Source organism: Haliotis rubra, unplaced genomic scaffold (genome assembly GCF_003918875.1).
Source record: "Haliotis rubra isolate DU_JTF1 unplaced genomic scaffold, ASM391887v1 Scf282, whole genome shotgun sequence".
In the NCBI taxonomy this organism is placed as follows: Eukaryota; Metazoa; Mollusca; class Gastropoda; order Lepetellida; family Haliotidae; genus Haliotis; species Haliotis rubra.
The window spans coordinates 1,046,796-1,064,007 of record NW_025766914.1 but is presented as its reverse complement, the minus strand read 5'-3'; the positions used below and the strand labels follow the sequence as shown (position 1 = coordinate 1,064,007).

Below are 17,212 nucleotides of genomic sequence, written 5' to 3'. Positions count from 1 at the left end.
GAAATGATGTGAAACATATTAAAACCTTTATACGCTTTGAATGAAATTTCATTCATTGTTTATATCTTAAAGGAAACATGCTTTCTTTGATGTCCGTCAATATTGAGTGCGTTTTTTTTCCTTCTATTGTCAGTCTTTATTTTCCATCATATTAAAAAAGGAACATTATTGCTGTTATTTCCATTGTCCTCTTTATCCTCACCTCAAAGCAAATTAAGAAACCACCCAATTAAAGACCTACTCTGCAATTAGTCCTGTATAACTTATAGGAAGAATGGACATGTGTTTATCTACCATCCCTATCCTTCCTCCTTGACCCTTGACCTTTGTTTTTCTCCTGGTTATTGACATTCAGCACACTTTTCTCACCTTCATCATATTGTCTGTACATAACGTTTGTTGCACTTTGAACATCATGAACCAGTCATCATTCTCATTACATTCTATTACTGACATATGGCTAATTACAGTTTTGGAAAGAAAAGTAAAAGTACTTCATAACACACAAGGATGACATACCTATCCTATTATGGCTTTGCTATCACACAGAAAGCATTAAATGTTTGTTTTCTATGGCCTCATTTCCCTGTGGAGTACAACTCTTAAAGATACAACGTTTTTTAAGAAACTGTTTTGAAATTCGTGTGCTTTTGTTCACTTATTTTTTATTAAACTTAATAAAACAATGACACATAAGGCCAAATATGTTTATTTTCATGTAAAGCCTATAGTTTACACATATAATGTGCTAAGCTTGTTTATGAAATGATTTTACAAATTTTATTCATCTTGTCAAAGAAGATGAAGTTTTTTTCAGTATTTGAGGCCACATGGCCAAAAGTAAAAAACACTCAAAACAATATTTTGCGGATGGACAGATAAAACAATGTAATTAGTTCATTTTCATACAGAAAAGTTGCTCTTTAGAAATATTGCAATAGACTTCAATTTGTTGTACTTAAAAGTTGTTTAAATTTTAAAGTTGATTTTGGAAGTATGATTATATTGACAATAATTTCAAATACCCCTCATATTGTATTAAATTTAATTTAATTTTTCGTCATACCTACAGGCGTTTTCAGCCAAAAGAACAATAATGGGAAAGTCAGTCAACAATACAAAAATGTTGATCAAATTGCATTCACAATATGCTCACATGGCTTTGAGCATATTTCCCAATAAAGGTTCACAATCTAATGTTATTCCTGTCCTGATAACCACACAACTAGCCATGACACCCTTAAATTACATTACAGCAATAATTAGTTTCCAAACATAAATGTTGGCACTGACAACCTCACATAATAGCAACATAATACATCCTTCACTCAATAATGAAAATTAAAATGTGACACCGATGTCCTCATATAGCCATAACCTAAATAACCTCAAACTGTCATCCTCAAAATTATCACCAATCACTGACAGCCACCCTTCACCTCAAGCCTGACCACCCGAATATCTCCACATGGCCAGAAATGGACGACTGACATGCTCTACGGCAGCATAACTACACACCCAGAATACCCGACTCTAAACTGGGCCAGCAAACCTGCTATTTATGGGGGAACAATATACGGTTTCCTGCTTAAATTAAATGGCCGTCAGTTTGATTCAAGACCATTGAGACTGTAATTATTCCACTATTATGGCTGTGGACAGTCATTCGGAGGGGAAACCGGCCTGTCCTGACCACCGTGGCTGTTGACGATCGTTGACCCCACCCACCTGTGCAAGGTGGGAGCGAGACAGCTGCAGCAGCTGATTAGACTACAGCTTTAATGGAAAAATATAATTGGAATCATTATCAGAAATAATCTTGGAAATTTACTGTTAGGGAACTGCCAGGAATATAATGACAGACATTTAACAGATTGATGAATTTTGACAAGTATCAATTTTGATTAAATTTTAGCTTGTAAAGGTGTTAGGAATGCAGACTGGGTGATAATTAATGTTCAGTGTCGAGATTGAGTTTAAGTTTTTGAAGCTATAAACCATGGATTATATGAATATATATTATATGAATACAAAATTAAATTAAATAAACTTCAGTGTGTCATGATTTAGAAAATACTGCATGATTATTGAAACTGTTTTGTTTCATGACTTAAAGTGGCAAGTCCATTTCTTTTAGTTTGAGAAATCTTTCCAAAACAAAGCCCATTGTACATTTTATTGTATTGTTAACATAGACTACTTGAGACATTAAAAAATAAAAATGTGTTGTGTTTTTTATTTTTGTCTTCTGTTTCTATTTAACTTACATTTGAAGAGAATTCTGGACACATTGACAAAACAAACAATCTCTACAACAAAACGTAACAAAAGTAAAACTGAAACACTGAAAATGGTCCAATACACAACTGTAGTATTTTTATCAAAAACATCACAATGGAAAAAACATTTCTTGCGTGTATCAGTTGTACTCCCCATCAAACATGGGTTTATTCTTTCTTTCACTCCAGCAGTTTATAATTGGTCTAGCCTAATTGATAACTTCAGTTGTCAGTTCTAAGACTTTATTAACTTATTACTTCCATTTTGTTCTCGTGCAGAAATATTTCACAAAAGATTTAATGAGGAAAATATATTATTGCCTTCTTTCTTGTATGTTGGAGCCATCACCAGTGTTCCGGGTGAGTGGTTGTGTCAGAAAGCCATAATGACCCAGTATTGATCATTATTTATTCATTGTTGGTTTTCAGCGGCATTTTTGTGTTGTATTCTCAAAGCCAGATGGATAACCTTTAGAAACTTTTAGTACATCCTGAAAGGAAAGTAGCTGATATAAAAATTTAAAGACTTCTCGGTTTCAAATTTAAACTTCCATTAATGTGTCATTTTTGACACCTCTTGTACTTTGAGAAATCACAAAAAAACATATGAATGTTTTCAGGAAGTGTTAAGTGTTTTCTGTAAAACATATAATATCACATTCACCTCACCTGTGTATTAATTTCACTGTTATACCTGAACAAGCACACCTTGCCAGGTCGTGCGGCTCCCAAATGTATTTACTTGTGGTGTGGACTTTATTTGTTTATGAATACATTAGCATAATAATTGGTTTGGTTAACTGGTCGTTCAGTGCATGACACCGTTCCAGGGTAAAATATAGATGTAGTTCAGTTGAAGATTTAAATTATTATAATAATAGTGGTTTTGTTTACTGATCCATATTTTTCAAAATTGTCTTCCTCAATGTGTTTGGATTAGATCATTGGTAATCAAGCTTTCATAGTTCTTAGTTTACAGATTGTTTGTAACAAATCTTAATAAAGTAAAATAAAAGATGCATCTATTATTATTATTTTTTGTGCCTTAAAAATGTGTTGGTTAAGTTAATGTAAGCTCTTCTCGTGTAGTTTAACCAACGGCACAATCTCTTTATGAAGACATGTAAGTTTTCTTTTGTAGTGGTGACATTTTTTTAAAATTCAACATATTTTAATACGAACATCAGATTAACAGGTTGCAGTAATGAATATTGAATTCGCAGTAATATTGTACAATTTCAGGGTTGACTGAATGAAGAAACGAGGTGAACATATGAATCCAGCAGGGCGTGTTTACAGTGTTCTTTGAGTTTCAAATTTAGACCATGGTAATGCAGTAGTGATAAAAATAGAAATAAATATTTGACAAACATGGGAAATGTACTTTAATGCACTTATGCAGAAATTATTTACACTATATTAGGAATTCTCATCAGTGAAATAAAGAATTGTAACAAACATTCAACTTGGCAGCCTGTTAATCTTTTTTTTTCTACAACAATGAGCCATGAATGAATGTAGATATTTAATTACTGAACAGCTCCAGGCTGTGCGTGTATCTTAAATGGCCCTGCATCTTGATGGAGTTTTAATGATGCAATTGGTCTCAGACCTTACCTGTGAAGTTATCTACACAACATGTCTCATTTCCTGCTACCAAAGAAATCTAATCATAACTGGAATTTAATTAAATTTGCCTGAAAGCAAATTCCCTTTTAATAGCGACTTATTTGTATGTGTCGACCCCTTTCATGTTAAAACTGTTGATGTTTTATTGCAGTGTCTGTAGATAGTAGAGTTGTTATGTCATCGTGATTATTTCTTCGCGTGTCAATAAATGTAATGAAATGTAAATCTTAAATAGACAACTGTACAATCACTGAGGCTGATTATGTAATGAACAATAGCATGTCGTGTATGTCTCTGATAGGGAGTTTAGTCAGCTTGTTGGGGAGTAAGAAAATGGGGAAATAAGTCTTTCATAATTTCACAGGTAGATTGTGGTTTGATGATTTCATGGGTAGATTGGGATTTGCTTATTTCAAGGGTAGATTGGGTTTTTCCAATTTCAAGGGTAGATTGGGTTTTTCCAATTTCAAGGGTAGATTGGGATTTGCTTATTTCAATGGTAGATTGGGATTTGCTTATTTCATGGGTAAATTGGGGTTTGCTAATTTCAAGGGTAGATTGAGGTTTGATAATTTCAAGGGTAGATTAAAGTTTGTTTATTTCAAGGGTAGATTGGGGTTTGCTAATTTCAAGAGTAGATTAAAGTTTGCTAATTTCAAGAGTAGATTGGGGTTTGATGATTTCAAGGGTAGATTGGGTTTGCTAATTTCAAGGGTAGATTGAGGTTTGATGATTTCAAGGGTAGATTGAGGTTTGCTAATTTCAAGGGTAGATTGGGGTATGTGTACTTTTTTAATGGAATAAAATTCAGGCTAAGGTATAGAACAGGACTAGCAGCTAAAAACAGAGCAACATAAATTGGGAAATGAAAGATTAAATTGATTATATGTTTGTGATTTTCCATATATTAGCAGCTAAAAATTGAGAAATAAAAGATTCCATCAATTTTATGTTAATCAATCTTCCATACTTGTGGAAGCCCTGTGACTGAGTGGGCAAGATTGCTGACCTTGTGTGCTGGCAATTCGGGGACGTATTCTGAGAGTGTGGGTTCGAATCCTGGATGGGACTCCACCCTCAAAACTACTAGAATTTGTACTTTAAAAAGAAAGTGTAATCCCACATTGTTTTATTATGTTATCATTTACAACTGTAAATGGTCTGTTTGATTGGCAATTTAAAAGTTAAAGAGTAATAAAAAGGTAGGATACTATATGGATGACAACATCTTAATTATATAGTAGAATTCTTTTATAACGAATAGGGGTGGGTATTGCAGAGAATTTTCATATTGCTATATATTGCTATGCGAAAGCATATATTGTGATATGTATTGCAATATATTGCAAGAAGTGACGGCTATAGCGAACTGTTTTAAAAAGTGAATAGCGAACTACGGATATAACAAACTAATTTCAGTGGTCCCTTGGAGTTCGTTATAAAGGTATTTTACTGTATTATGATGCGTCAATTAAAATGCAATAATCACACATATCTGGTACAAGAACATTTGGTAAGAATCAGATCCACAAAATGCCAAATTTCACATCCAAGCAGTCATTAATCACCTTTTCATTGTATATATGAAACTATGACATGGTAATTGTCAGCTTACTACCAAACAAAGGATTAAGTCCCATATCATCACACGTGTGATACCTTGTCAAGGAGTGTCAACATTGCTTGGTGTTTTCACACTAATCGTTACAGTGTTGTCACAACAATAAGTCACCTTTGTCAGTAATTAGAGAGTTATCAGGGGTAACGTTGACAAGATGTTATTGTTAACAAATGAGGTGAGGGATATTGGGTGGTATCTTTGTTAAGTTCTGCAGCTGATTATGGTGCTAATGGAGATTTCGGATTGTCTTTTGATGTGACCTGATTATTTTGATAAGGTGTTACTCAAGTTGTTTTAACTTAATTGTTATATATACTTTGATAATGGATACTAGAGGCTTGTTACAACTAGGGATCATTTTTAGGAAATAGGTTCATGTTAATTGATTGCTATATGTTTTATTTTTTTCGTAGAAAATAGAGAAACAAACAGGGGGTAGATGTTATGAGCCATATTATTGTTTGTTATTTATTTTTGATTAGTGACCTGGCTAGCTATTCTCGAAACGTTCATAGCCCTACAAACTTCTTAAGCCCATTCTTAACACATTGGCTACGACAAAAGTTAAGAATTTTTAGGGCTGCGAACGTTTCAAGAATAAGGACCCAGAGACCACAGATAGTTACTTGAATGAATTATTATTAAAAGGGTTTAGGTGTTGTATTTTAGATTTGTAGTTATATTTATTCCAGATCCATCACTGTCAGGGAAAAAATAAATCTAAATAATTTATATTTTATCTTCTGATTGTTTCTCTTCAGCATGTATCAGTTCATTTGTATCAGTAACAGCTTAGTTAATAATTTCATGGGGCGAAGGGGTAGCCTAGTGGTTAAAGCGCTCACTCGTCACGCCGAAGACCCGGGTTCGATTTCCCACATGGGTCCAATGTGTTAAGCCCATTTCTGGTGTCCCCCGCTGCCATATTGCTGAATATTGCTAACATGTACACAGATATATTAAGCTCACTGAAACATTTTTGTAGTTTTATTCTTGTAAATACTATACACATCATCATTAAAGATCTTGTAAATTCTCTCAACAAATCCCTGTTGTCAATGTAGTTATACTTTAAATATGTAACTTCTGGGAGAGGGCGTTCCTAAGTTGGATAAGTTGTGCCCAATCCATTTAATTTTTGAATAAAATGCGCTTAAAACAATATTGCTAAAAGCGGCGTGAAACTAAACTCACTCACTTTACATCAGATGATGTAATTGCTAGAAAACACACCATGTTCTTTACCCTTGTTTAAACTTTTATCAAGGTGAGATAAATTTTATATGTAGACATTCCCACAAAGGTAAATGAATAAACAAAGTGGGGTAGGGGTGGGGTGGACGTGGGGAATGGGTTTGGGTTGGGATGCTATATTGTCCACACACACCTGCTTGCATTAGTTGCCCTGGTTACATCTACTTGTCATCTACATGCATCGTCATCAGAAACAAGGTGACTCAAGTCCGTCTTTATTAATACCAGGACCGCCTCCATGGTGTAGTGGTTAGAGCGTCCGCCCGGAGAGCGGAATGTCGCCGGTTCGATCCCCAACCGCGTCATACCAAAAGACGTTAAGATATGGTACTTGTTGGTCCCTGCCTGGCGCTCGGCATTAATGGGTACAACAAGGACTGGTCGGCAGGAGTCAGTATAATGTGTCTGAGTGGGGTATTCCTGCTTCACTGCGGCATGGTATCTCAGTGGGCTAGCACTATAAAACCAGCTTCAGTCTGGGCTAGTACAAGCAGCCGCACATACACATACACACGTATGCACGTCGTCATATGAGCGAAATATTCTCAAGCACGACGTAAAACCCAATTTCACCTCACCTCACCTCACCTCATTAATACCACAGGTCATGACATACCAGATAAAGAATAAAATGCAGTATTCTGAGTGTCTAGATAGTCAGGTTACAATTTTAAGCTCTAGCATCTTTGATAATTAGTGTACTCTGATGAACAATCAAACTCTCCAGACCGAACAGACAGAAGAAAGAAAGAAGTGTGAGTGAGTGAGTTGGGTTTTACGCCACTTTTAGCAATATTCCAGCAATATCACATCGAGGGACCAGAAATGGGCTTCACACATTGTACCCATGTGGGGAATCGAACCAGGGTCTTGGGTGTGATGAGCGAACGCTTTAACCACTAGGCTACCCCACCGCCCCAAAGAAAGATGTATTTTCAATACCTTTACATTTAGGGAAATTCACCATGGAGCATATGGAAAAGTATTATGAATCTATATTGATTTACAAATTTGGTTTAATTATTTTGTTTCACAGTTTCGTCTTCTTTCAAAAATAGAATTCTGAGAAGAATGTACATATATATTGTACAAAGCTGAGTTAGATACATGTAATAACATTTATTTTCTTGTATGACTCTTATATCTTCCTATACTGGAAACCTGAGTTGGATACATGTAATAACATTTATTTTCTTGTATGACTCTTATATCTTCCTATACTGGAAACCTGAGTTGGATACATGTAATAACATTTATTTTCTTGTATAACTCTTATATCTTCCTATACTGGAAACCTGAGTTGGATACATGTAATAACATTTATTTTCTTGTATAACTCTTATATCTTCCTATACTGGAAACCTGAGCTGGATACAGGTAATAACATTTATTTTCTTGTATAACTCTTATATCTTCCTATACTGGAAACCTGAGTTGGATACAGGTAATAACATTTATTTTCTTGTATAACTCTTATATCTTCCTATACTGGAAACCTGAATTGGATACATGTAATAACATTTATTTTCTTGTATGACTCTTATATCTTCCTATACTGGAAACCTGAGCTGGATACAGGTAATAACATTTATTTTCTTGTATAACTCTTATATCTTCCTATACTGGAAACCTGAGTTGGATACAGGTAATAACATTTATTTTCTTGTATAACTCTTATATCTTCCTATACTGGAAACCTGAATTGGATACATGTAATAACATTTATTTTCTTGTATGACTCTTATATCTTCCTATACTGGAAACCTGAGCTGGATACAGGTAATAACATTTATTTTCTTGTATAACTCTTATATCTTCCTATACTGGAAACCTGAATTGGATACATGTAATAACATTTATTTTCTTGTATGACTCTTATATCTTCCTATACTGGAAACCTGAGTTAGATACATGTAATAACATTTATTTTCTTGTATGACTCTTATATCTTCCTATACTGGAAACCTGAGCTGGATACAGGTAATAACATCTATTTTCCTGTATAACTCTTATATCTTCCTATACTGGAAACATTAATAACACAATGTAATAAATGATATCGTCAGCCTATTAAGTGTTATATTGTATCTAGACTTTTAAATGAAGACTGGGTTAGTCTTCGTCAATCTTCTTACTTCATGCACTAAATACCCAGAGATGTAATTTCAATGGTCAACCATTTAATTTTGATTGAGTACCTTTACAAGAAAATTTATCACATTTTCACATCCCAGGGAACAATTTGAAGTCCATGACATTCTTCAGTGGAAGTGTCCTTAGAAATAGATTTACATTCTTTCATAAGGTTTCTTGGGTCAGTCAAATATTCATTCAACAGCTCAAGAATGTGGAATGTCATTTTCTGCCATAAAACCTTAAATCAAAATCTTGTCAAGCTTAATCTCCATTTAAATCCATCAATACACGGAAAACCAGAAAAATGAATGAAACTACAATGATTTCCATGTAAATCAAATCTGGGTCAAGTTGACCCTTATACCATCCAGAGAGTTAATCCCCACTCTATTTTCTCAAGTAAAACTGACCACAACAACAATGGTCTATCTGGGAGAATCTCAACTGACCACTGTGTATGGCCAGCCTACCCTATCTTGACCATAGAGACCCCTGGCCGGAGTGGCTCAACAATACAGCCACGATGGTGAGCCTCGACCCTTGCTTACAAAACTAAGGGCCAAGTTCCATCATGGCTTGACATTATGTGACCTCTGACCCATTGACCATGACCAGGGGTCATCTTGCCTTCATAAGACCAGTCTCAAATCCTAAAATGGGAAGGTTGTTTTCTTTTTCGATGAAGTGTGAAGGGTTGGGCCTGGTTTCTTTCAGTGCAAGATTCTCGTTAGAAACTCTAGATGTCTGGTTTTCTTTCTTTGAAGTTTTAATATATATCTTAATTTCTTTGTCTGTGACTGCTTTTGTTAAAGGGCTACTGGTTATTGTGTAAGGTGTCACTTATGTAAAGATGATGATTTATGCTTAATGCTCTGAAAAGTATGAAAGGAAACGGATCATTTCGCACTGATTGAGATCAAAAGTTATGACACAGTAGCCTCCATCTTTAGAGAATGATTAAAATACATTTAGAACAAGTTGAACTGGTTGTTGTTGAATACTGACTCAAGAATGCATTCAAACAGGTCATTAATTCCATGTAGCATAAGTTCAGAGGGTTCCATAGATCAATTTTGTAATGGAGGTCAATAATACCAATGGTTGCTGAGTGCGACATTAAACAACAAACCAACCAACAACACCAATGTCACAGAGGGTTTTTAATAATGTGTTCTGATATTTTGCTAATGAGTACAAAATGGCAGTGTTCTAACGTATGTATTGCCAATATTTCAAGAATCGTATTTGATTCCATCTAAGATTAATGAGGTTGAAGGGTGTTGTTGCCTTCACAGATATGTATCCCAGGTATCCAAACAAATATGAATCCCAGCATAAAGTTATGGCACTTGGTACCTTAAATGGTAGACAAGTCCATACTCTAGACCCTGCCTACATCACTGTATTGGCTTGTACATGTATATATATACAGCCTGCTTGATTGACTCTCAGATAACAGTGAGACATTTCCAGTCTAGAAACTGCAGAAAATCTTCAATGTTCAGAGCAAGAAACTGGTTAAATGCATTGCGAGATGTGGAATGGACTCATCCGTTGTGCATTAATATTTTGATTTGGATACATATCTGTATACGTAAATGTACCTGGGGTACGTATCTGTAGTACCCATGCTGACAACAACCCCTTCTGTATTAACAAGACTGGACCCAGTCTACAGATTCACACTTGGTCTGTCTCACAGTCCCTGAACCGCATTATTTTCCCTTCAGCTGAGCCTTTTCTGCAATGCTAAAGCCCTGAATGAAGCAAGTCTAGATGTCATCAGGTTCAGGAATCTGAATCCCCACTTGGAAAGGATTCCAATTTAAAAGCCATTATTTGTTTCTGTCAAAGTTATATATATTCAGAGACTAAGCATTAGTCTAGCACAGAGTGAATGTTGTTTGAGGCTAGTGCTGGCAGCATATGCATGATGGCAGCCTTTACCACGGAGTACTGGCTGGACAAATCACTCATATATATATGTTTGACCAACCATTTGATATTTGACCTGGGGGGTAAGATTGTGGGTGCATGGTGTAGGTGTGGTCCAGTCATCGTCAGGTGTAGTGAAGATAGTGGGTCTCATTCCAGAAATAATTTGGTGTTTGGTGTCTCAGCTCCATAATATATATACATTAGACATACTGGACATCTGTACAGATGTGATTGGGAGCTGTTTTAGAGAAATATGATATCTCCCCGACGCCATCAAATGTGAGTCTCCTGACGTGAGTCACAGATCCAGTGACCATTCCTTCATGGATAGTTGGGGAACCAGCTTAAACAAGATCCATCCGAGTGACATCACCAGCTAGAATTACTTCATCAAACATCTGCTAAATCTGGAAAGGTCTCCGAGTGGGATCTGTGAAAATCATTTGAATCCCCAACTATTTCAGCACCGACTTCACCTGCCTACATCATGATCTTTCCCGACTTAGATTTATAACCCCTCATATCCCACCCTGAAACAGTCAAGATGCTGCCACCATGACCAATATAAACAGATTTTCAGCCAACCTCGAGACTATCTTGATGAAATCAGAATCAGAGCTAATTAATTGTGTTAATTACCAAATTACAACTCTACAGATGCGGACCATATGCTTGATGTGGGAAACATTGATTGTCGTAATGGCCGCTCACAGCATTAGACCAATCATTGTTCCATTACAATCAGACTTCGATAAGCAAATTAGCCCAATGTTCTCCGTGCTACCCGTTGTGTCATGAGTAGTTGGAGACAAAGTCGTCATGGGCAACATGTTTGTTCAAGGTCAGGCAGATAGCTGAAGGTCAACATTAAAGAAAGAGCATCCTGTCTAGTGGTCAGATGTGCGTTGGTCCTTCATTGTAAGGAACAATACTTTTAACTCAGTAATGTTTGGTTACAGTCAAGATTCCATGTAAACATTTCGAGGAAAACAAGAATGTTGCTGGCTTAGAGAATATTCTGGAAAAACAAGTATGCTGGTTTATGTAATGGAGGATGATGATGGTTGGAGCTTGGGTCCATTCTTCACAGACGGAGATGCTGCAACAGAATGGACAGAAGAACCAGTGGGTGTTGTACAGTGTCCTGTTGAATATACACATCCAGAGAAAAACAGATGCAAAAAAGAAAATACTAAAATATATTTAATGTTAACGTCAGATAATACAGCGTTCCATTATCTACAGGTACAGATTTTAAATGGCAAAACAACAGTGAAGCTAGACTAACCCTTAGACTCTGAATATATATTATTTTGATGGTAATAAATAAACCCATTCAGATTGAAAAGGAGACCCAGTGAGTTGGAAAATTCAGAAGGGAATCTAGACTTGCTTCATTTAGGGCTTTGCAGGGAGGGCTAGGCAGTAGGGAAATAATGTGGTTTCAGGGACTGTTAGACAGACTACATTGCAGGGAGGGCTAGGCAGTAGGGAAAATAATGTGGTTCAGGGACTGTGAGACAGACTACATTGCAGGGAGGGCTAGGCAGTAGGGGAAATAATGTGGTTTCAGGGACTGTGAGACAGACTACATTGCAGGGAGGGCTAGGCAGTAGGGGAAATAATGTGGTTCAGGGACTGTGAGACAGACTACATTGCAGGGAGGGCTAGGCAGTAGGGGAAATAATGTGGTTTCAGGGACTCAGCGAGGCTTGTATGAATGAATCACTGAAACCTGACGACACCTGGTGTCCACCAGAATGTGGTTAACAGGCACTGGCTTCCAGGAAATGCATGAATTCCTGGTTACTTCATTCTCTATACTCACTTAACAGGTATAAGTTTGTAGTTTGAGTTTGCCATTGTCAAGATCGACAGGTTATTGATCGATGCATCTCAGATGTCCATGACTTACTAGTATCTGTCATACAGTGAGTGAGTGAGTTTGGTTTTACGCCGCTTTTAGCAATATTCCAGCAATATCACGGCGGGGGACACCAGAAATGAGCTTCACACATTGTAGGGGGGGATTCAAAACCGGGTCTTCAGCGTGACGAGCGAACGCTTTAACCACTAGGCTACCCCACCGCCCCATCTGTCATACAGACCCTGAATCAAACATATCAAGAAACCCCATGCAGGTCTAGACTAATGAAGTTCAGTTAAGAAAGTCTCTTGCTTCCTTTTATTATAATTCATTAAGATATTTAAGAAATGTTTTTCAGTAAAATATGTTCATTTCAGATGTTTGTCTTTTCAGGACCTGCTGTCACGTCTTCCATGAACGAGAGTGGCGGGGTAGCCTAGTGGTTAAAGCGTTCGCTCGTCACGCGGAAGACCCGGGTTCGATTCCCCACATGGGCACAATGTCTGAAGCCCATTTCTGGTGTCCCCCGCTGTGATATTGCTGGAATATTGCTAAAAGCAGCATAAAACCATACTCACTCACTCACACCATGATACAACAGGAAAAAACATATGCAGCACTGTTAATCATTTACTTTTGGTATAAGTGTACATGCCACATTTAGAAGCGTAGACATTTATAAATGGTGACATTTGACAGGTGATGTGGTATACTAAAGAGAACTATACAATTATAACTATCATTTGGTGGTAGAAAAAAATCATCAAAATCACAAAATGAAGACCTCTTCATTTATAAAATGCTGCATATTATTCTCCCTGATATTGTATTCTAACAGGCATCGAGTCACGTATATTGCCTTAATTTACGATGTTTATTGTTTGACGCCACACTCAGCAATTTTCCAGCTATATGACGGCTACAATTCTGTATGCTGAACACAAGTTTCTTTCTCACCTTCACAACGCCACTGATATTCGTATGGGCCAAACCAGTACAGTGTCTGAGGACATGAACCTGATGGTACAGTACATGGATGTCAGTTTCAAACAAGTTATTGTCACATGATTTATTTCCGCTCTGTATTTTAAATAAGTTGATCCATGATCAAGGTGATAAATAGTTGGCCAAAAAAATGCCTGGGTAGCACTTTCTCTCATGATCTGAAGAGCTGTGTGCAGCCATCTCTGACCAACATGTCAGAAGTCATTGTCTGGAAACCCTTTCTCTTCCTATTGCAGCGTGCTGGTACCTCGTTTGTCTGATGCACTGGACAGCCTTGTGTGGATTCTCCATTGTACTCCGTGGAAGATTCAGCTACAGGCAGTGAAAACCACTGTATAATTCATATAACAATGAGCTGTGAAAATACACATTGATGAAAGTGTAGGTGAATAATAAACTGGTTTTGTTAATTCATTGTATTCTTGAATCATTGGTCAGCCATGCATGTTGCCTACAACATCACTTGCTTGACGACATTAGAATCTATGTCCAAATGTCACCTTTCACAGAATGAAGAAGTAGTATATCCATAAAATTATCATCATTCTACAACAGAAACATCTAAATAAATAAACTTCATTTGATGTACGACGGACATGGATTTACATCTTTGCTAGAAGCAAGGATAATTACAAGGGCTAACTGTCTTAAAATGTGTTCTAATTTACAGAAAATTAGAATGAATAGAGGAATTTATTTGTCAATATCAAACTTACATCAATACAGCTTGTGAAGGGACGAGGTGTATAAAGGCCCTTTTTTTGGAATACTGAAAATAAAGTTATAAAGTTTGTAGTAAACTTGGAATAGTACTGTCAAGTTTGTCAGACATAATTGATTGATTGAAAACTGTTTTCTCTCTTCTAGTGTTTTTCAATGTTGCACTAGTTTGGCCTTCTGACTTTAATCCAGTACACAAATATGAATAAGTCTGGGTAAAGTCATGTTCATTCCTTTTAACTTAAAGTCCAAACTATTATCACCAAAGTATTTTTCTCAGCACATTATGTTTTCCGAGGAAACTCAGGTTGGGTCAAGGGCTTGCTCCTGTTCAAATAGAATATCATTCCCAAACCTCTAAATAACTGTTTTTGACGCTTGATGTTGCAATAAGTCAATAAACTAGTCCGTCACACAGACCCTGAAACAAATATATTCAACACAGCACACTCACAACTCTGATAGTGGGGGAATCATGACTACCCCAGTTTCGGAAGTCTTCAGGATCCTGTATGTAATTACTAAAATAATTTTTCACCCGTTTCTCTTTGAAATATTTTCATTTCATTTGTGTGTTAGGCTTATAAAAAACATACAAAACTTGAAATAATTTCAATTTGAGTCACCGATTGTGAAGATTTGCTGCTGTCTAAAATGATGTAAATACTGGGGTCGAAATGAGTGAGTGGGTTGGTGTTTACATTGCTTTTAGCAATATTCCATATCATGGCAGGGGACACCACAAATGGGTGTCTTACATTGTGTCCATGTGGGGAATCAAACCCGGGTCTTTGGCATGACAAGCACTTTAACCACTAGGCTACGTCAGCGGCCCCATCTTGACAACAGGAACACAACCACTGTGTCAATAAAACTGACGTATGATATACTGACTGTTCTGCCTTGATGTTGATGTGGAATTGTCTGAATCAATCAGCTCTAAATATTTCTTCTGTATCATTACCAAGCCTTGAAACTAGAGACCTTACACGAAACACGAACAATACAGTTAATTACACATCTATTTAACTTTGCGATAGCATTACGGGGAGCTTCGATAATTTCTGTATTGCATGGCTGTTTCTAAAGTTATGTTTAGAGTTAGATTAAAACCGTGCCATGAAAAGGCTATCTAACAAACAGAAGACATATGACTGACTGACTGAATTTGGTTTTACGCCGCTTTTAGCAATATTCCAGCAACATCACGGCGGGGGACACCAGAAATGGGCTTCACACATTGTACCCATGTGGGGATTCGAACCCGGGTCTTCGGCGTGACGAGCCAACGCTTTAACCACTAGGCTACCCCACCGCCCCAGAAGACATATGAACAAATGTATTTACTTACACACGTGTGCTATTTACTTTTGCGATGATGATTTCTGTATTTCACTTTAATTTCTGTATTACATGGTTGCATCTAAAGTAATGTTTAGAGTTAGATTAAAACGGAATGTTTATAGTTAGATTAAAACCGTGCCATGAAAAGGGTATCTAACAAACAGGCAGACACATGAACAAATATGTTTACTTACTAGTGGTGGTCCGATTAATTGCAATAATCGAAGATTGGTTGCAATGACTAAACGACCAAGCAATCGATCATGTTTTCTCATAATCGAACACAAATAATTTGGCACACTTGTTTGCATTACCATTTTTCACAAGGTTGGTTTTGTCTGTTACATTTCATAAGTACTACAAGCTCGTTCCTTGTCATGATTGAAATTATCTTAAAGATTCCAGGAAATTTATGTTCCTAACATGCTAGTCCTCCTGTAAAGATGTGAAATTTGTAAATGCATTTTGCAAAAAAACACTGAAAGAAGTACGTTTTTTCTATATTTTTGTGCATTAACAAACAAACAGGAGAATTTGATAAATCACGCTAACCAATTTTTTTCGATGATTGATCAGTTGTAATGAACCAATCATCAATTGTTAGATATTAACCAATTCCCAACACTATTACTTACACACCTATTTAATCTTGTGATAGTAATACAACCCTACAAGAGGCGAGCTAAGACGATTTAGATATTGCATGGTTGTTTCTGTGATAGTGTTGAGTTAGATTAAAGCAGTGTCATGAAAAGGATATGTAATAAATACAAAAAAGTCATGCTAGTGCATTTAGACCTAATGTATTGCTCTTGAAGATGTCATAACAGGAATGAAACAACTCGTTTCTCTATAACAGAAGAAATACAAATGAATGTTCAATAAATACTTCACACTGGTCTCCATTCTAAGCAATACTGGACGTTTCACTGACAACCTGAGCCAGCCCAATCATATACTAATTACGGCACTTTTATCACCAGGTAAAGTAAATACAATAATTGTATTAAGATGACCTCAAGAACAAGAGCATTTATGTAACAAAACCTGACCGTCATTAAAACATGTTACACAATGAAATTCTATCCAGGGTATTACAATGTTTGTACAGATAGATGGTTTCGTGGAGATACTAATTCCCTCAAGACTCATCTGGATGTTTCAGATTAAATTTCTAAGCATTTTCCTCTTGCCTTAATGTGAGGCCCTGCTGAGATGATGGTGTAACAAGATGGAAGGAGGACATGAAGATTGGGGTGGTCAGATCACCTTGGCAACTCGCCCCCCTACCAGGAGGGAAGGCTCTTTGTCCACAGACAAGTGATGGCTGACCAGCCTGGGAGAGGTATTGCTGTGGCATGTGAGGAAATAGCAGCCATGATGGATAGATTTATGAGTTCAGAGCTTGCAAAGGAAGTT

The 17,212-nt window shown here is 36.6% G+C and overlaps 2 long non-coding RNA genes across 2 annotated transcripts in view; both read left to right on the top strand.

Moving 5' to 3' along the window:
• LOC124281335 overlaps positions 1-13,160 on the top strand; it is a 39,161-nt gene extending 26,001 nt beyond the window's left edge. Inside the window, exon 3 of the long non-coding RNA XR_006899905.1 lies at positions 13,118-13,160. This is a non-coding gene — a long non-coding RNA (uncharacterized LOC124281335). The remainder of the gene's footprint in view (positions 1-13,117) is intronic.
• Positions 13,159-14,139, top strand: LOC124281336. The gene is made up of 2 exons (XR_006899906.1): positions 13,159-13,200; positions 13,966-14,139. It is a non-coding gene; the product is annotated as an uncharacterized LOC124281336 (long non-coding RNA).
• The last annotated feature ends 3,073 nt before the right edge of the window (positions 14,140-17,212 follow it).